Genomic DNA, 16,598 nt, shown 5'->3' on the forward strand with positions numbered 1-16,598 from the left:
CACATCCGCCAGACTAGGCTCGCAGGCCGATTTATTTTCATCAAATTTTACATCTCTTCTAATGATAACATTTTTGGACTTAAATGGAATAAGTCTATAACCTTTTACATCTTCAGAATATCCAACAAAAGTACATTTCTCACTCTTAGGTTCTAAAGCTTTATGCTTTTCATCTGGAATATGGGCCCATGCTTCACTTCCAAAAACACGAAAGTGACTTACATCTGGTTTAATGGAACTCCAAGCTTCTTCTGGAGTGATATTCTTTAGAACCTTAGTAGGAGTGCGATTTATTATATAATTTGCACAATTAATTGCTTCGGCCCAAAAACTAAGACTGAGTCCTTTAGATTGCAGCATACAATTAGCCATTTCCTTTAAGGTGCGATTTTTCCTTTCAGCTACACCATTTTGTTGTGGAGTGTATGGAACAGTATGTTGCATTTGAATTCCATTTTCGATGCAAAAGTTGATGAATGTGTTTTTAACATATTCTCCGCCATTATCAGTTCTTAGCTTAAGAATTTGATGTCCAGATTGTTTTTCAACAAAGGCTTTGAAGGCCAAAAATGTGTTAAATACTTCGCTCTTGAGTTTTAAGAAGTATACCCAAGTGCGTCTGGAGAAATCATCAATGAAAGTTAAGAAATAATTGCAGCTAGAGAATGAAGCAACAGGAATCCTGGACCACATAAATCACTGTGCACAAGCTGTAAAGGGGCTGAGGCATGCCAAGAGGCACGTTTTTCAAAACTGTCCCGATGATGTTTTCCGAGTACACATCCGGAACAAACACCATCTCTGCAAGATACCATAGGAAGACCTGTCACCATATTTTCTTTACATAGATGCTGAAGGGAGCGATAGTTTAAGTGACCAAATTTCTCATGCCAAAGTTTGCTCACTTCATCATTATGAGCAACAAATACTGAGGGAAGATTTGATGACCCAAAGTTGTGAAACTTATACAACCTTGTGGAATCATCAACAATACCAGTAGCTAGAATCTGTTTAGGATCTCTTAGATCCTTGATTACAACATCATGAGGTGAAAATTCAACAATTTTACCTTCACCTGAATGAGTTATCTGATATACAGATAGAAGGTTGCAGGATAAGGTTGGAACACATAATACATCATTAAACTGACCATTGTCTAGATGAACAGTTCCAGTCCCTACAACATTAAGAGATCTATCATCACCAACATATATATTTTTGGTGTTACAATCATTTAAAGAAGAAAACATGGCTTTGTTTTTGGCCATGTGATAAGAGGCTCCAGAATCAATGAGCCACTCATGAGAATGAGAAGAAGAAGATACATTTAATGCATAACCAGACTGAGATGATTGACAACGACATGCAGAAAGTGCCATTCCTGAAGATGAAGTTGAAGTTGAAGTTGAAGAATGCTCCACATGGATGTTATGTTTCTTCATTGCGGCTTCCAAGGCTTCCATCTTCTTAAAGCATTTAGATTCTAAGTGGCCATCTCGATTACAAAAGTTACAATGTCTATCAGTCTTCTTCCATTTGTTTTTATTGGTCTTATCATTTTGCTGAAATGATCTTTCATTTTGAGGCTTAGTTTGCTTAGGACCTTTGTTTGGTTTAGGACCATTCTTTTTAGGATATGACTTCTTAGGATTCTTTGAATTTGGTTGCTGCTGGGCGGCTAACGCTTTCTTGGAAGAGTTTCCAAGATTAAGAAGACCAAGGTGTAAGAGTTTTTCTTGTTCTCTTATTAAAGAATCAAAAAAAGAGTCAAAGGAAGGGGCCTTGTAGTCTTTTCCTTGACAAATGAAAGCTTCCCTTGTAGAATGGAAGGTGGAAAGAAATACAGAGTAGGTTGGTCCCAACTTAGTAAGGATGGAATAAATAAGGTCACTATCTTCTTTCTTAACCTTAACACCTTCCAAGAGATATCTAAGGGTCTTGAATTTGGAAAAGAAATCTTCAATGCAAGAAAAATTATTAGGATCCAATGTAAGCAACTCATTTTCAAGTTGATGGGCTCTAATTTCATTTTTAATCCCAAAAACTTTAGTGATTTGTTCCAATGCTTCATGAGGAGTATCAAGTTCTGCAATATGGAATCTAAGATCAAGAGAAATAGACATCCCTATCAAACCACGTGCTTGATCTTGTCTATTTTCCCATTTTGCAGCCTTGTCTTCATCTTTTGGTTTCTTCTCTTGGCCTGTGGCTATTCTGTAGAGACCTTTACTTCTAAGTAAATCTTCCATGTAGGATATCCATTTGAAGTAGTTAGTGCTGTCAAGAATGACTTGGCATGGACTTTCCATTTTTTAAAAAAACTGAAGCTGAAGATGCTGAAAGTAAGTGTTCCAATGGATATATCTCGAAAAATTAGGCTGTTTAAAAAAAAAAAGGCTCTGAAAAAGGCTTCCGGATGAAGAAGTTATGGCTTTTTGAAAAAAAAATTGTTGAAGTTGCCGGCAAAGTGCGCGAATGTGCGGGAATGAAAAAAAACGCCCCCACAAAATGGAGATTTGAACCCAAGACCTATACTCTCTTAAAATAGCTTTGAACCAATTGAGCTATACAAAAAATTAGAGAGAGAGAGAGAGAGAGAGAGAGAGAGAGGGGGGGGGGGCCTTGGGTTGCGTGCTTGCCTTGAGAAAGCTCTTTTTTTCCTACAAAACAAAAACACAAAACCCAACACGAATATGCATAGAAAAACGAACCTTACGGCTCGAAGTTAGCTTTAGCCGGAAACTAAATATTTTTCTCAATGTTTCTGATTTTCCAAGATCACACTAAGGTGCAGGGAAAAGAGCATACGCATGAGAAAAAAAACTTCCTTTCTGTTTCTGATTTGCCCAGATCGCACAGAGTCGCAGGGCAAAGAGCATACGCAGAAATGAAAGGTATAGATCCAGTAATAAAAAAAGCTAAATAAACAGAAACCGAAATAACCAGAGAGAAAATAACAGTAAACTGCAGATAAACACTATATACCTCCAGATCTTAAAAATGACGCATATAGGGCTACCGGAAACCTTTTCGCGTGAAACGAAAGGGGTTCCTCACTGGAACAGATGCTCCGAACACAAAAGAGTAGTCCTATCGGCCCGAAAGCAGTCAGAAACAGTAGATCTAGGAAACGACAGCCGCATGCAGTTCTACCGGCTTCAGATTTGGATCACCAACGGACGCGGGCCTCAAATAGCTCTGATACCATGTAGGAATTTACAGGGTAAGTTCCTCATAAAGAACACCAAAAGGACACCGCTCACAACCAGATCTCAAATCAATACACCAGTATTTTTGACGTGGTTAAAACCCTCAAAGAGGGAAACAGTCCACGACCTGAGCCAACGTGGCCACTTCAGGCAATTTATTAATCAAAGAATGAAAATTTACATAAGCTTTCTCTCATAGACGGATTACCCGAACAATGACCCTCCATACGCTTTAAATAGAACTCATGGACCAATCGGGTGTCAAGCCACGGATCAAGTGTCGGTAATACCGAGGAGAGAGTGAACCGTCGGATCACTACATATCGTGACCGTCGGATTGTAAGTTACAAAATGTACAATGGTAAAGAAACACACTTTACCTAACTCTATACCTAACTCTATACTAGACCAAGTTGAACTTAACTATTTCCTATGTGTCGGAATATCCTAACAATACCTCCCATATCAATGTGCATCTAGAGGTCCTTCTACTCCAATTCACTAGAGAACTCTTTGTTATCGGTCATATGGAATGAGGCTCCACTATCTAGGTTCCACACACTACCCATCACCGATGTCACCATGCAAGCGATGAGGGTAAAGTCTAGTTCGAATTATGAAGCAAGAGCTTCACTTGCCGCTCCTCTTGAGGGCTTCCTATCGAACTTCTTGTGCAGAAACTTTGTGGAATAGTGCCTAAGCTCGTGAAAACGAAAACATTTAATCTTGAACATGTCCTTCTTCTTGCCACCCTGACTCAAATCTGATTTTGAATAGGATGAATTCCCCTTACCTTTATTTTCCTTTCCAATTAAGGCACAATTCTCCTCATCATCATGCTTGGATGAGGATCCATCTTTGGTGTTCTACAGAATCTCTTCTTGTACCAAGTCAGACCACAATCTCTCCCATTCTGGTAGCTTCTCCCTCCCATTAACTGAGTCTTGGTAGTTGTGCCAACTCTTAGGAAGGCCTAGAAATTCTAGTCTCACCAGATTGTCTTCAACAACAATAACACCGACACTTCCAAGCTCATCCCGACATTGTGTGAACTTGGTAAATTACTCAATATTGTATCACCCTTCTTCATCTTGATCTTTTTGAGCTTGTCCTTCAGTGCCAACTTCTTGTGGTCATTGTTGTTTTGAAACAGGTCTTTCAAGGCCTTCCACATTGCAAATGGAGTTTCGTTACCGTGGAGGTTTGAGACAATACGATCTCAAACTCCTTCTAGGATAATCCTTCTCGCCTTTTCCACACACTTTATTCACTCTGCCAGATCATGCACTTCAACTAGCTTAGGAATATCTTTGTCATGAATTCATTAAGCCCGTTGTCTTCCAATACTGCCTCCATATTGTCCCTCTAAGCAATATAGCTCGAACTAACCTCAAGGGCATATTCGAGCCTCAATCCGTAGAATGACATCCTGCTAGCTCTGAAGTATGATATTGCAAATTTGATTTCTCCTTGAAAAGACAAACTCATATTCTCCTCTTCTATAGTTATTTCAACTCTGATACCATGTAGAAATTCATTGTAGATTCAAACTGCAGATTTTAATATGACTTGAATCTACTCTACTCATCAACGGAAACAATAAATGATTGATGAAATCACGAAGCATAAAAGAGAAATAAATCAATCACACATAACACAATAATTTTATGGGGAAAGCCACAATTAAAAACCCCTACTATTTGTATATTGCATTAATTAGAAAATATGAGGAGATTAAAATGCTTTGCTCAAGCCCAAGCAACCTCTGCACTATCTCAATCTATCTCACTACTTCACAAACTAGCTCAAGCCAATAATTAGCTAATTTTGTTGCCTTCCAAACTCCTATTTACTTCTGCAGTTTCCTAGGGAATTATCCCATATTTAATTGGGAAATTCCAAAATTATGAATTGCGCAATCCTCATGGGCCTTCCTCTGATTGCATGCACTACCTGTAAAATTCAGATTATTATACAACTGATAGTCAATATCCCTAAACTCCAATCTCAACTAGGTCTCTCTCTGATCTGACATGCATGAGTTGATTATGAGTGAATCTTCAGTTTACTAGTTGATCAGTGTTGGTTACACCCCACTATTGGATCTCCCACTAACTCCTCCATTATCTAGAACTAATTTAAATAAATTTAACTCAGTTAAACTCAATTAAATAATTACAACTCAAAATAAATTCAACTAGGGCTCCTAAAAAGTAGGAGACACTCTACATGAGTCTAGTTAGATTCCCAACTTGAATTAACTGACCTAACTAAGCCAAATTAACTTAGTTAACTATTACAAATTGTCATGAGGTGTGGAATTACAATTTAATTCCTAATTTAATTAAATAACATAATGAAATTAGGATTTTTCTTGTTGCATTTTCAACATAATGCCTCCAAGTCAATTTCTAAAAATATCTTCAACAATGCTTTCCCCAACAATATGTTCTCAATAAAATTACCTTGGTAATGCTTTGATACTACTACTACACAAGTTCTTCAATGAGGCTTCTTCCAGGTGTTCAATGAGTCGCTCAACAAAGTCTCCAACCAAGGGTGTCTTCTATGCTTTTCATGATACCCAAACACCTTTCCAAGGTTGTTTCATTAGGGTTTCATGAATACTTCTTCAATAGGTTGCTTCCAACAGTTATTCACAAAAAATCTGCTCCTCCAAAGGTGTCACAAAGGTCTCTCCGATCAAGTTTTCAAGATTTCTTCAAAAAGGTCCTCAAAGGGTATCCTCTTCAATATTCAAGAGTGCTTTCAATGGTGCTTAAAAAATGCTACCAAGGGTTTCCAAAAATAGTTTTGTCACTTCATTAGCCATCCTTCAAAATTGTCATTTGGCTTCTGTAATTAATGCCAAGCCTAAGCAATCCCAAAAGATTGCTCTTCAGATTTTGTTGCTTCAATAATATCTTCAAGGTATGCAAGACAAATTCAAAATTATGTCTTTAAGGTATGTAGTGCAAATCTAAAACTTTGCCTTCAAGGGTTGTAATACAAATCCAAAATTTTGTCTTCAAGTTGTGCCTTCGAGTTCTGCAATATGAATCCAAAATTGTGTCTTCAAGTTCTGCAGTGCAAGTCCAAAATCGTGCCTTCAAGGTCTACAATATATATCCTCACAAGTATGCATGTCTAAGTATAAGTATCACAAGTCCAGAGCTACACTTCCATAAATCCACAAAGAGATGCCACTATGCAAAACATAAGAGATTATCACAAGTCTACAAGAGTAGTTTCTTATCACGGATCTACAAGACTAGCTTCTTATTGCAGGTCTACAAGAGTAGACTCTGCTGGAAGAGTGACTACTGTAGGTGAGTACTAGTAGGTCCAAATGTTTCCACAGATCCACAAGAATATGAAATAATGGGTTTGAAATATATCTGTAAATAAAGGACACTACAAGCCATTGAGATATGCTACAGAGCAAAGTGATATATCTCAGATCACAGGTCTTGTTTAGTGCCACAGGTCAGAAGTGTTACAAGTCTGAAATATTGTTACAGGTTTGAGAAACCACAAATTTAGCAAAGGACACATGCTACATGACTGGGGGTTCTCTCACATCCACATGTCCAAAGATCAATCCAAAAATTCTCCCAAAAGGGAAAATATACTAGATCTGCAGCTTATTCTAAGGTTCTAAACAAGTTTGATTTCCATTTTTTAGCCCTCCTTTTCAGATCCAAGTTTTCTTTATATTATCTTGGCCGAATTATATTTTTGTTTTCGTCTTATCTTTTGAGGTCCACACTGTTCTTGTCGTTGACTGAATTTATTGACCAAAATGACAATTTTAGCTTGTTATTTATAGTGGCTTTGCCATATATTGAAGAGACATGTATCTTTTCCAAGGATCATGAGCCTACACAAGTTAGCTTGGCAGTTTTGGGCAGTTTGACAATCCACCTAAGAAAATTAATATCTCCACAACCATATGGAGTTAGAGGGGATATGATTATCTATTGGAAAGGGATTGAAGCCCTCTATCAGCTGATGTAAAGGCCTTTCCAAAATGATGTCTCTAAATGCCAAAAAAATATTTTCTTTTGTGACAATCTTAGGGTTTTTATAACAATCCTTAGATTAAGGCTTTAGGACTTTTTAGGCTAGGATTAGGGCATTATTGTAAAGGTATTTTAGGGCATCACATAGTGAGGACTTATTGTGTGAAGATAGGGCATCTTCACGTTCCAATAACTAGGGTTTATCATAAATGCACTTAGATCATTAAGGCACGCACTAGGGTTTTCATCTTCAACAATGCTCATATTGACATCAATGACAACTTTGACCAACAATCTCCCCCTTTGTCATTGATGGCAATATTCTCGCTCTTTCAACATTCTCTCCCCCTTTGAAATCACTAGAAAATGGGGTGTCTTGACAACACATTTTTCCATCAAGTGCTCCCCCTTTCATGCTTCTTCTTGTCATGTTTCTCCCCTTATAATCATGCTTTCCTTCTTTTAGAAATGTGGTACAAGAGAGATGTCTTAGTTTGCGTTTCTTCATGTGATCAACCAACTCCCCCTGCCTGCATAAACTCCTCTTTCTCTCCTTTTGCTTATGGAACCCAAGAATGATTATTGCTTTGTGATCAAGTGGAAGGCATCTTCAACAATGGTCCATCGGATGTGTAGTGGGGACAAAGGATCATGTTCTTCAATGGACTTGCTCCCTCTAAGCCTTTTCATGCTTTCATGGAAAGGAATGAAGTAGATGATGTCATTGTGCAAGAGAGAGGCCAACTTGTGAAACACAATTTTCTGTAAAATTTCTGAGAGATGATCCATCAAGAGATATGTCTCATAGCATGATTGTCCATGTGTGACTCATCAAGGGTTTTAGGAGGCTCTTCACGGATAGCCTCAAGAATGGTCAAGAATCACAAGTTCCCCCTAACAATATGCATGGTCTCCTTTTTGGAAGAATATCATCATCAAAACTTGGAATATCATAACTACCAAAGATGTACTCATCAGATCAACAACATTAGTTGATGCCTTGAGTGTCCAAGACACTTTCTAATTCAGTTTGCTTCCTTCTCCAAACTCATGCAACTTTATTTTCTTGCTTGGTAGTCATGGTTTTAGATTATTTAGGAACCCAATTCGAGTTAAAATCACAAACTATATTTTCAATGTTATGGCATTTGAAGCATTCCATCTTGTTCATGAATGAGGAAGCATAACTTCTTCTTGCAAAGTTGCTTTTAGGAAGTTGATGGGGACCATTTTTTTGTACTTATTGTATGCTCTACAATCCTTTGCCACATGCCCAAAATTTGTGCAAGACTAGCAATAACTAAAAAAAAACACTTTGGGACCTAGAGGAGCTTGTCTTGATGCACTTCTGAAGTCTTTTTTCCTTGTGATCCTTTGATGATATCCATTGCCTCTTGCATACTTGACACCTTCTGCACACCTTCTAGGAGTATGGTTTCTTCCAATGTTATCTTGGTTAATCTCCTTGTTTTTGTTGGAACTGGGGGATTCAACTTTTTTTCCAAGCTTCTCCACATCCTTTTTGTTTGATGCATTAGGGTTTGCATCATTTTTTCTTGAGGATTAGCAGACAAAGATTGGGCACAGAGAGGTCCCAACAACTAACAACATAACACAACAATAGGTAGAGAGGATTTGGGGTTGTGGACCTCCAGTATGGTTATGGGATCCAGGGATATAGTGGATTGGTGGGATACTCCACTCCTTAGTGAGCTTGGTCAGAATAACATGCAAACTGATTCATAGACACATGAGGAGTCACCAAAGCCCTTACTATAGGGCGAGGCAGATTGTTGCTCAAGATTGGGGCCAACCATGGGGCGATAGGCAGTGGCATTATTGAGGCACTTTGGTAGGTTGGGCCTAACCTTGATCATCACATAGATTATGGCCAAGAGTTATGCGAGAGGAGGTTATGGTACGAGCATGCTAGATAATTAGTGATGACCAGGGTGTCGCGGGGTCATCATGATATTTTCTTGCTATGCTGGGCATGGGGCCCTAGCAACACAATACTTAGAGATTTAGCTACCCATAGGGGTGAGCTAGTCTCTACAAGAGGGGGTCATCTAGATTTTCCATCGAGTTTAGTGATTCACTGATGGTGTGGGAGACTTCATCAACATGGTAGGATGGCTAGCAAGAGGATTTCAGGAGGATCTCATGTAAGAGAGGCTTCATTCGCATGGGGATTGAGTTGTATATTCAGGGGCCCACAATCAGAGTGCATGGGGTGGACTATTCGATAGGGCAGCTCCATGAGGATTTGAATGGAGTTTTACATCGTCAGGATGCTCTACTTATTGGCAGTAGACAAATGGAACCTCATGCCCCTACCTGGTAGGATAATGAATCGAGCAAGGGGTGGTTCACGTTGATCAGGTTGGCTTGGGATCTTGGTATCGAGGGTCTCCTTCACTATATGATAGCACAATGATCAAGAACGATCCAATGACATATTGGGACCCTGGTGAAGTTTGCAGAGACATTGGGGATCCACAGTTAGAGAGGGCACTTGTTAAGACACTGCTTGACGACAAGCAATTTTTGGTGCATTGGAGGAGCTTGTCGTATGAGGATGCTACTTGGGAGGGCGAGTACATACTTGAGCATCCAACACTGAAGTTGCTTGGGGACAAAAAGCATTTGGGAGGGGAGGATTGTAATGTCCCTTCCTAAATTATTTTGGAACATGATTAATTTCTACATTTTGGGACCAATTTTGGAGGTGACCGGGCCCATTTCAATTTTATTAGAAGACTTGAGAGTTAGAAGTAAGTTACTTTGGGATTTTGTTATTAGCATGTGGGGCCACCCATACAAGGAAATACTCACTCCCTAAGCCAATGGTTCGAAATGCATGAGAGGGAAAATCAAAGGCTTAGTGAGGGACCTACAAAGGAGGGAAAAAGGCTCCACGAAATCTATAAAAAGGAGGCAACACTCTTCATTTGACATCTTTGGCATATCAAATTTCTTCTTAGTTGCTCGAGCTGCTTAGTTGGGTCACTTGTTGTTTAGAAAGAGTTTTCTAAGCGGAGAATTCATCCTTTCTTTGAGGGACTTCAAGTGCCACCCTAGAGAGGTTCATCCATAATATTTCCGAAGGTGATTTTCAGTGTGGTTTCCAACATTTGTATTCAATGTCTCCTAGTGGTGTGTATTTCTGGAGGACGCAGTCGGAGAAACCGAGTTGTGATTTTGGCATTCTTCAAGGAAGCATTGGCCAGGAGAAATTTCGGAAGAGAATCTTTGGTGATTTGCTACCATTTTGGTGAGTTTTGGAGCTGGAGGAGAGAGCTATCATGCAATGGAGATTTCACACTTCTTGGGCCTTCGCAAAAGGCGGAGATTGGGCACACGTGGGAGGTGGAGACTTAGCCATTGAGGCTAATCCTTATTGGAGAGACAAGGGAAGCATTAATGGAGGTGATTGTTACATTTCCAGAGTGTTTGAGGAGGATTTTGCTCGTGTATTGGCAAGCAATGTGCTTTAGTAGTTTTGGAGGGTGTAGGGGCTTTTGGGGGTCGATTTTGGAAGGTAAAAATTAGGCCAAACCATTATGGGTTTTTGTGCCTTTTGCCTGAGGAGCCTAGATATAATTTTGTAGATTTTTTTGAGCACTAGAGGTGGGGTTTTTAGCCATATATTTGTAGCAGACAATGCATAATTGTTGGGAACTGTGTAGTCCTTTGGGGGGTTGATTTTGGAAGGTCAAAATCAGGCCAAACCATTTCTAGGTTTTTGTGGGTTTTTCCCGAGGAGCCTACATATAATTTTGTAGATTTTTTTGAGCAACGAAGGTGGGCTTTTCAGCCATATATTTGCAGCAAACATTGTATAATTGTTGGGAACAATAGTTGGTTAGTTGATTGTAGCTTCGGGTTGTCATTGCTTCACTTGGGCTTTGCTCTGCTTGCCTTTGAGGCAAGCCCAAGTGCATTCCTTCCATATTTTGTATTCTTGCACTAATTTATAATAAAATGACTCAGTTGCTTCCATTTCTCTGATAGTTATGGGTGTTTTCTAATTGTTTTGAAATTTTTGTGGTGAAAAATGTTATTTGCTTGCATATAATTGTTTTTCCTATTTTGGAACATTACATGCTATGCACCTGGCATCACACACTCCTCGTGTGGCGTCCTCACAGTTTATAACCCTTGTATCACCTACTTTAGTCCTGTCGACTTAAATGCGTGTATGTGAGCGCATTTGGGTCCGGGTATGAAATTTATTTTGGCAACAGAGTCAATTCCTTAATGCTTGAGATGGTTAGCCTCACTCATGGCAGATTGGTCATGGGTGGAGAATTTCCTGATGCACAGATAAAGCTCATTCAAGAGCATATGTTTCTTATATTTTTTGGGATAGTTAAGCACTGTGCTTTGTCATACACTTGTCTTGCCATGATGCTCGCACCCACTGCTTACTTCACGTAATGACTTTGACCTCTCACTTCCTCGCCCTGCTATATATACATGATTAAGGTCTCAGGGTGGCGACATGTTTATGATATGGTTTCTGCTGGTGAAAAATTGCAATCATCAAGTTGTGCATGGATGACAAGGGTGGTCTCTTTTGGACCACATGGAGGTTTGGTCTGGTCACTTTCCTTTGATTTCTTGTGTTTGTGCACTGTTTAATCACTCAATGGTTTGTTTCTTGCTCGGTTGTTTGGTGAATTACTGTAAGGGTCAATGTTATTTGTGCTCTTTTTACGTAACTCGAGGTCTGGTATGACATTTGAACTAGTGCTCGTGTTACCCACTACGTCACCTTAAAGCTCTGACCCTGCCAGAATTTCGTTCAATTGTCCTGTGTTGGTTTGGGGAGTATGGTACCCAGGTACCTTCTCTATTTGATTTTGATATTTGCTATTGTTCAGGTAGAACTACAGTTGCCCTAAAGTTTCTACCCTCTCTTGCTCCCTGTCCATTCAACATTCGAGGTTTAAGGAAGTAAACACTGTCTTCTGTTTGCAAGCATCGTGGATTCCTAATCTACCTTCTTCAACCACATAATTTGGTCCCTCTTGTCTCTACAATGCTGGTTGTTTTCCTGGTGCAACGGTCCTACCCTCCCTTCACATTGTGTATCCTCGTCCCTTTGATTTCAAGAATTATTTTTTCCCTTCTTGTCCAGAGTTGACATGAAACTATGGCCCCTCGAAAAAGACTACTTAGTCGTGGTGGTGGTGCTTAAGGCTCATCTTCATCGCGACACCGACATTTGTTTGGAACGAAGTTTGTGGCCAACCATTTTGACTCATTTCCTCTCGAAGTGAGGAAGAAAATTCTTCACTCAGAGGCCAAGGAATTTGGGGATCATATATACTTCTTTGATTCAGAGATTGGAGGCAACAACCTCAAGTGGGTTCCAAATCTAGGGGAATTCCAAAAGCGAAGGCTTCATTTCCTCCATTCTATTAGTTTGCACCGTCAGTTGGAAACACTACTAAGTATGGTCATACAAGATAAGCAGGTTGACAATTACAAGCTGTTTGCAAGTCAGGAGGAAATCAAGAGAATTTTAAGGGATATTCGCTACAACTTGGATGACATTGTGGCCAGGCTGACTAGGGTGGAGTGGTTTGTGGTATCTGAATTAGATATTGACTCGAATGAGCAACAAAAGGTACCCACAGTCATAAATGTTCCCGCTCCGACATCTCCTCATGCCAACTCTTCTCCTCTCTCTCCCGTCATCATATTAGACTAACAATACACCAAGGGTATCACTTTAGTTCTTTCTTTTGGTTGGTATATGTCTTTTGTGCCAAGTTTTTTTTATGGATTGTCAACAAAGTCAATGGGTTTATGAAATGCTACTGTGGAGCACATTTTTGCACTTTTGAATGGGTTTGTTTCAGAGCCAAATAGAGGCTGTTGATAATTGCCTTATAATTGCCTTATGTTATAATTGCCTTATTTTGCATAATCTTAGAGTAATCGCACTTTGATAATTTTTGACTTCTTATAACAAGATCTACTTTGCAGATGGCATCCCTGCCTAATCTTTTTAAATGATTTTTGCTGAAATTACTTTTAAATCATTTGTATTACTCATAGTATAAGGCTGAAATTGTTTTTAAATAAATGTCCGTCAAAATTATTTTTAAATAATTTATGCATAATTTTTTTGAAATGATTTGTATTGGTCGGAGTATAATGTTGAGATTGTAAAAGAAATCATTTTTTTTTATTATTATTTTTAAATAAAGAGACGCCTGTCTATTGCTGGGAAAGCAGTAATGCCTATGATGTGAATGAAGAGAATTTGAAAATTTGCATTACTTTCTTTGAAATTTAGAAATCCAAGTTAAGTTTTGCACACGGTCGTGTAGCCGGTGTGGTAGGACGGACGGCTTGCCGCCTCCCCACCCGGGATCGATTCTTGGTGCATGTCGACAACATATTGTTATCGCCATTCTGCTTCGCTGCTACGACAGCTATTATGACAATCCTGCATCATGTACATATGACATAAATGTATTATATTGTGAATTAATGTGAATATATGGGCTCTATATAGCTTCTAATGGGACTCCCCCCACAACACTCCCCCAATCACTTTTAAAAAAATGCTTTAGTAACTGAATTTGTTCTTCATTCTGAAATACGAGATATCTTTCACATTTTACATCAATAATTGAATTTGTTGTTTATTTTGAAATACGCTATATTTCATTTTAGTTTTTTTGTTTCTTTTACATTTCAGATCAGTTACTGAATGGAATTTGTTGTTCATTCATAAATACACGATATAGTTATTGAATTAGTTGTTCATTTGAAATACATGATATAAGAAGCTGAACTATTATTCATAATGAAAGACAGAAAATAAGATTATCAATATAGTCACTGTATGATTGATATAGTTACTGTATTAGTTTTTCATTCTGAAATGCATGATATAAGATGTTGAACTTGATGTTCATAATGAAAGACATAAAGTTTTTCATTTTGAAATGCATGATGTAAGATGTTGAACTTGATGTTCATAATGAAAGACATAAAATATGATAATAAGATGGTTGTTATGGCATGAATGTTATCATTGATTTTTAATTATAAAAAGTTCAATTTCAGCATTGATTTTTGAATTTTGTAACTTATTCGAAAGGTTTATTGAACTCTCTTGAAAGAGAAACCACCGCCATTTTGTCACTTCAAGCATTCCTATGAAAGATTGGGATTATAATATATAGCTCCACCATCTTGTTACTTAACGAAAGATTGACATTACATTGTATCCATTGTATTAAAGAATTGACACTGGGCATCTAGGCAGAGCACCACATGATAGACATACATGCAAAACACCGTTGAGACAGGTGGACATCTATGTAGAACATTGATGGCTCGAATAAGGAGTCAATTTTTTTCTCTACTATATCCATGGTTGCATCATCAACCATAGCCTCTACATGATCAACCAACTGCTCTATTCATGCCCCGTTAGATTACAGTAAGGCACAGGTTGGTCAAGTTCCAAGGTAGTGCAACACGGCCTAAGGAGGATGAAACAAATTTGTTGGGGCCAGACCTACAGGACCGCGTCAAATTGCATCGAAGCCTAATATGGGAATGGCTCTCACTCTTGTACAATGTGTCACAAATTATTATATTCAATGTTTGTAAAAGAAGCAACAACGCACATTTCAGTTTACCCATCAGCAAAGGCATAGTCATAGCAACAACGCCCATTTTCCATCAGCAAAGGCATAGTCATAGCAACAACACCCATTTCCTATCAGCAAAGGCATAGTTATAGGGCTTGACAAAGGAAGCCAATGTTATAGATCGTACAAAATAGTTTCTTGAAAGGTGCAAGTGAGTTTATCATATGTCCTATATATAAAACAATATATACAAAATGGAATCTATTATAATTTATCATATCAAGAAGGCTCGTGACCTCCTGGGTTCTACTTGTTATACCTGGAACCACTGATAGATGAGAAGCATCCTTTTTTGTTATACCTGGGACAACTAATAGCTTAGAAGCATCCTTTGAGGACTCGAGATTTTATCTGCAAACTATGACTTGCCAGCAGGAAGGAGACGGCCATCAGTATGGCCATGAGTAACAGGATAATAATACCAGAAGCCCACTAGACTCTGGAATTTACTAGTGAGCATCATTATTGAAACTAACTATAATAAACCAGAAATTCAAATTCACAATGAGGCTGAGGGACACTTTCCTTACCACCCCATTATCCAAAACAATTATGCAAGACTTGGATGACGCAACGTGAAGTTGTAGCACGCCAACATACTAGTGCTACTCTTCCTTTGCTTCTGGTGTTACCTTAGCTCTTGGTTTATATGCTGTTGTAGGGTCATTTTCCTAATCTACTGAATAAACATAGTAGTTGCTATTGATCCTGCTACCATTACTATTGTTTTCTTCGGTATATGATAGGTAGATTACATTAGATTATAGAAGGTGTGTAAAAATTGTTCAACTTATTTGGCATGGGTGGTAGGTAGCGCTAATTCTATGCAGTGAAATGAAAACAATCGACTATATGGGAACATGTAGCAGAGTCAGTACCAGAAGTTTGCGCTAAGAAAATGTAAACAGTTCGGGAACATGAAGCGGGCTAATTTGGCAAGAAAATGTGAACAGTTCGGGACATGAAGCAGAGCCAGTACTAGAAGCTTGTGCTGAGATAACTCAAGAATTTTTTAAAGATAATACATTAAGACATCTTATAAAGTGCCTCCTTGGGCGAAATCTTGAGGTATGCTTGAAATGCAGTAACTATGAATTGTGAATTTTGTGGTTGATGGTTATAGTAATTCAATGACATATGCAGTGTAGTTGTTCAATGACATATACAATATAGGAAGGATGAGTTTTATGTACCTCTTCCTGCATCTCTTGCTCCTATTGATATTGTTGTTGCTTCACTCGTCGTGTCAGGCTGCCTGCTTCAATAGATGTTTTTAGCCCCATGACAAGCTGCACTTTCGAACGCATATCAAGCACTTTCTGAAAAATGTATCTACTTATGATGATGCATCCACCCTTGTTGCCTCTGGTTTCATGCCACTGAATAATGGTTTTTTTCTGTTTCTTTTCAGGATTTTCGGTTTCTTTTCAGGATCTAACACCATATTTGTTAGGTTCCCACCCTAACCCCCTTATTTATGTAATGGGATCGAGTCATAGTCAAGAGTCAATAAAGCCCATATTAATAATTGTAAGTGGTTAACCCGCAATTAATGACGGGACCACAGTTAGTTGCAAATGGGCCGTAGTATTAGATAGATGGTATTAATAAAACCCATGGTATTGATCCGTGGTATTGCATGTATGAGTCATATATAAAGGATAGAGACTCCCTGCGAGGAGCAT

Source organism: Pinus tabuliformis, chromosome X, assembly GCF_031772625.1.
Source record: "Pinus tabuliformis cultivar Carrire ecotype Pingquan chromosome X, CPIR1, whole genome shotgun sequence".
Lineage (NCBI taxonomy): Eukaryota > Viridiplantae > Streptophyta > Pinopsida > Pinales > Pinaceae > Pinus > Pinus tabuliformis.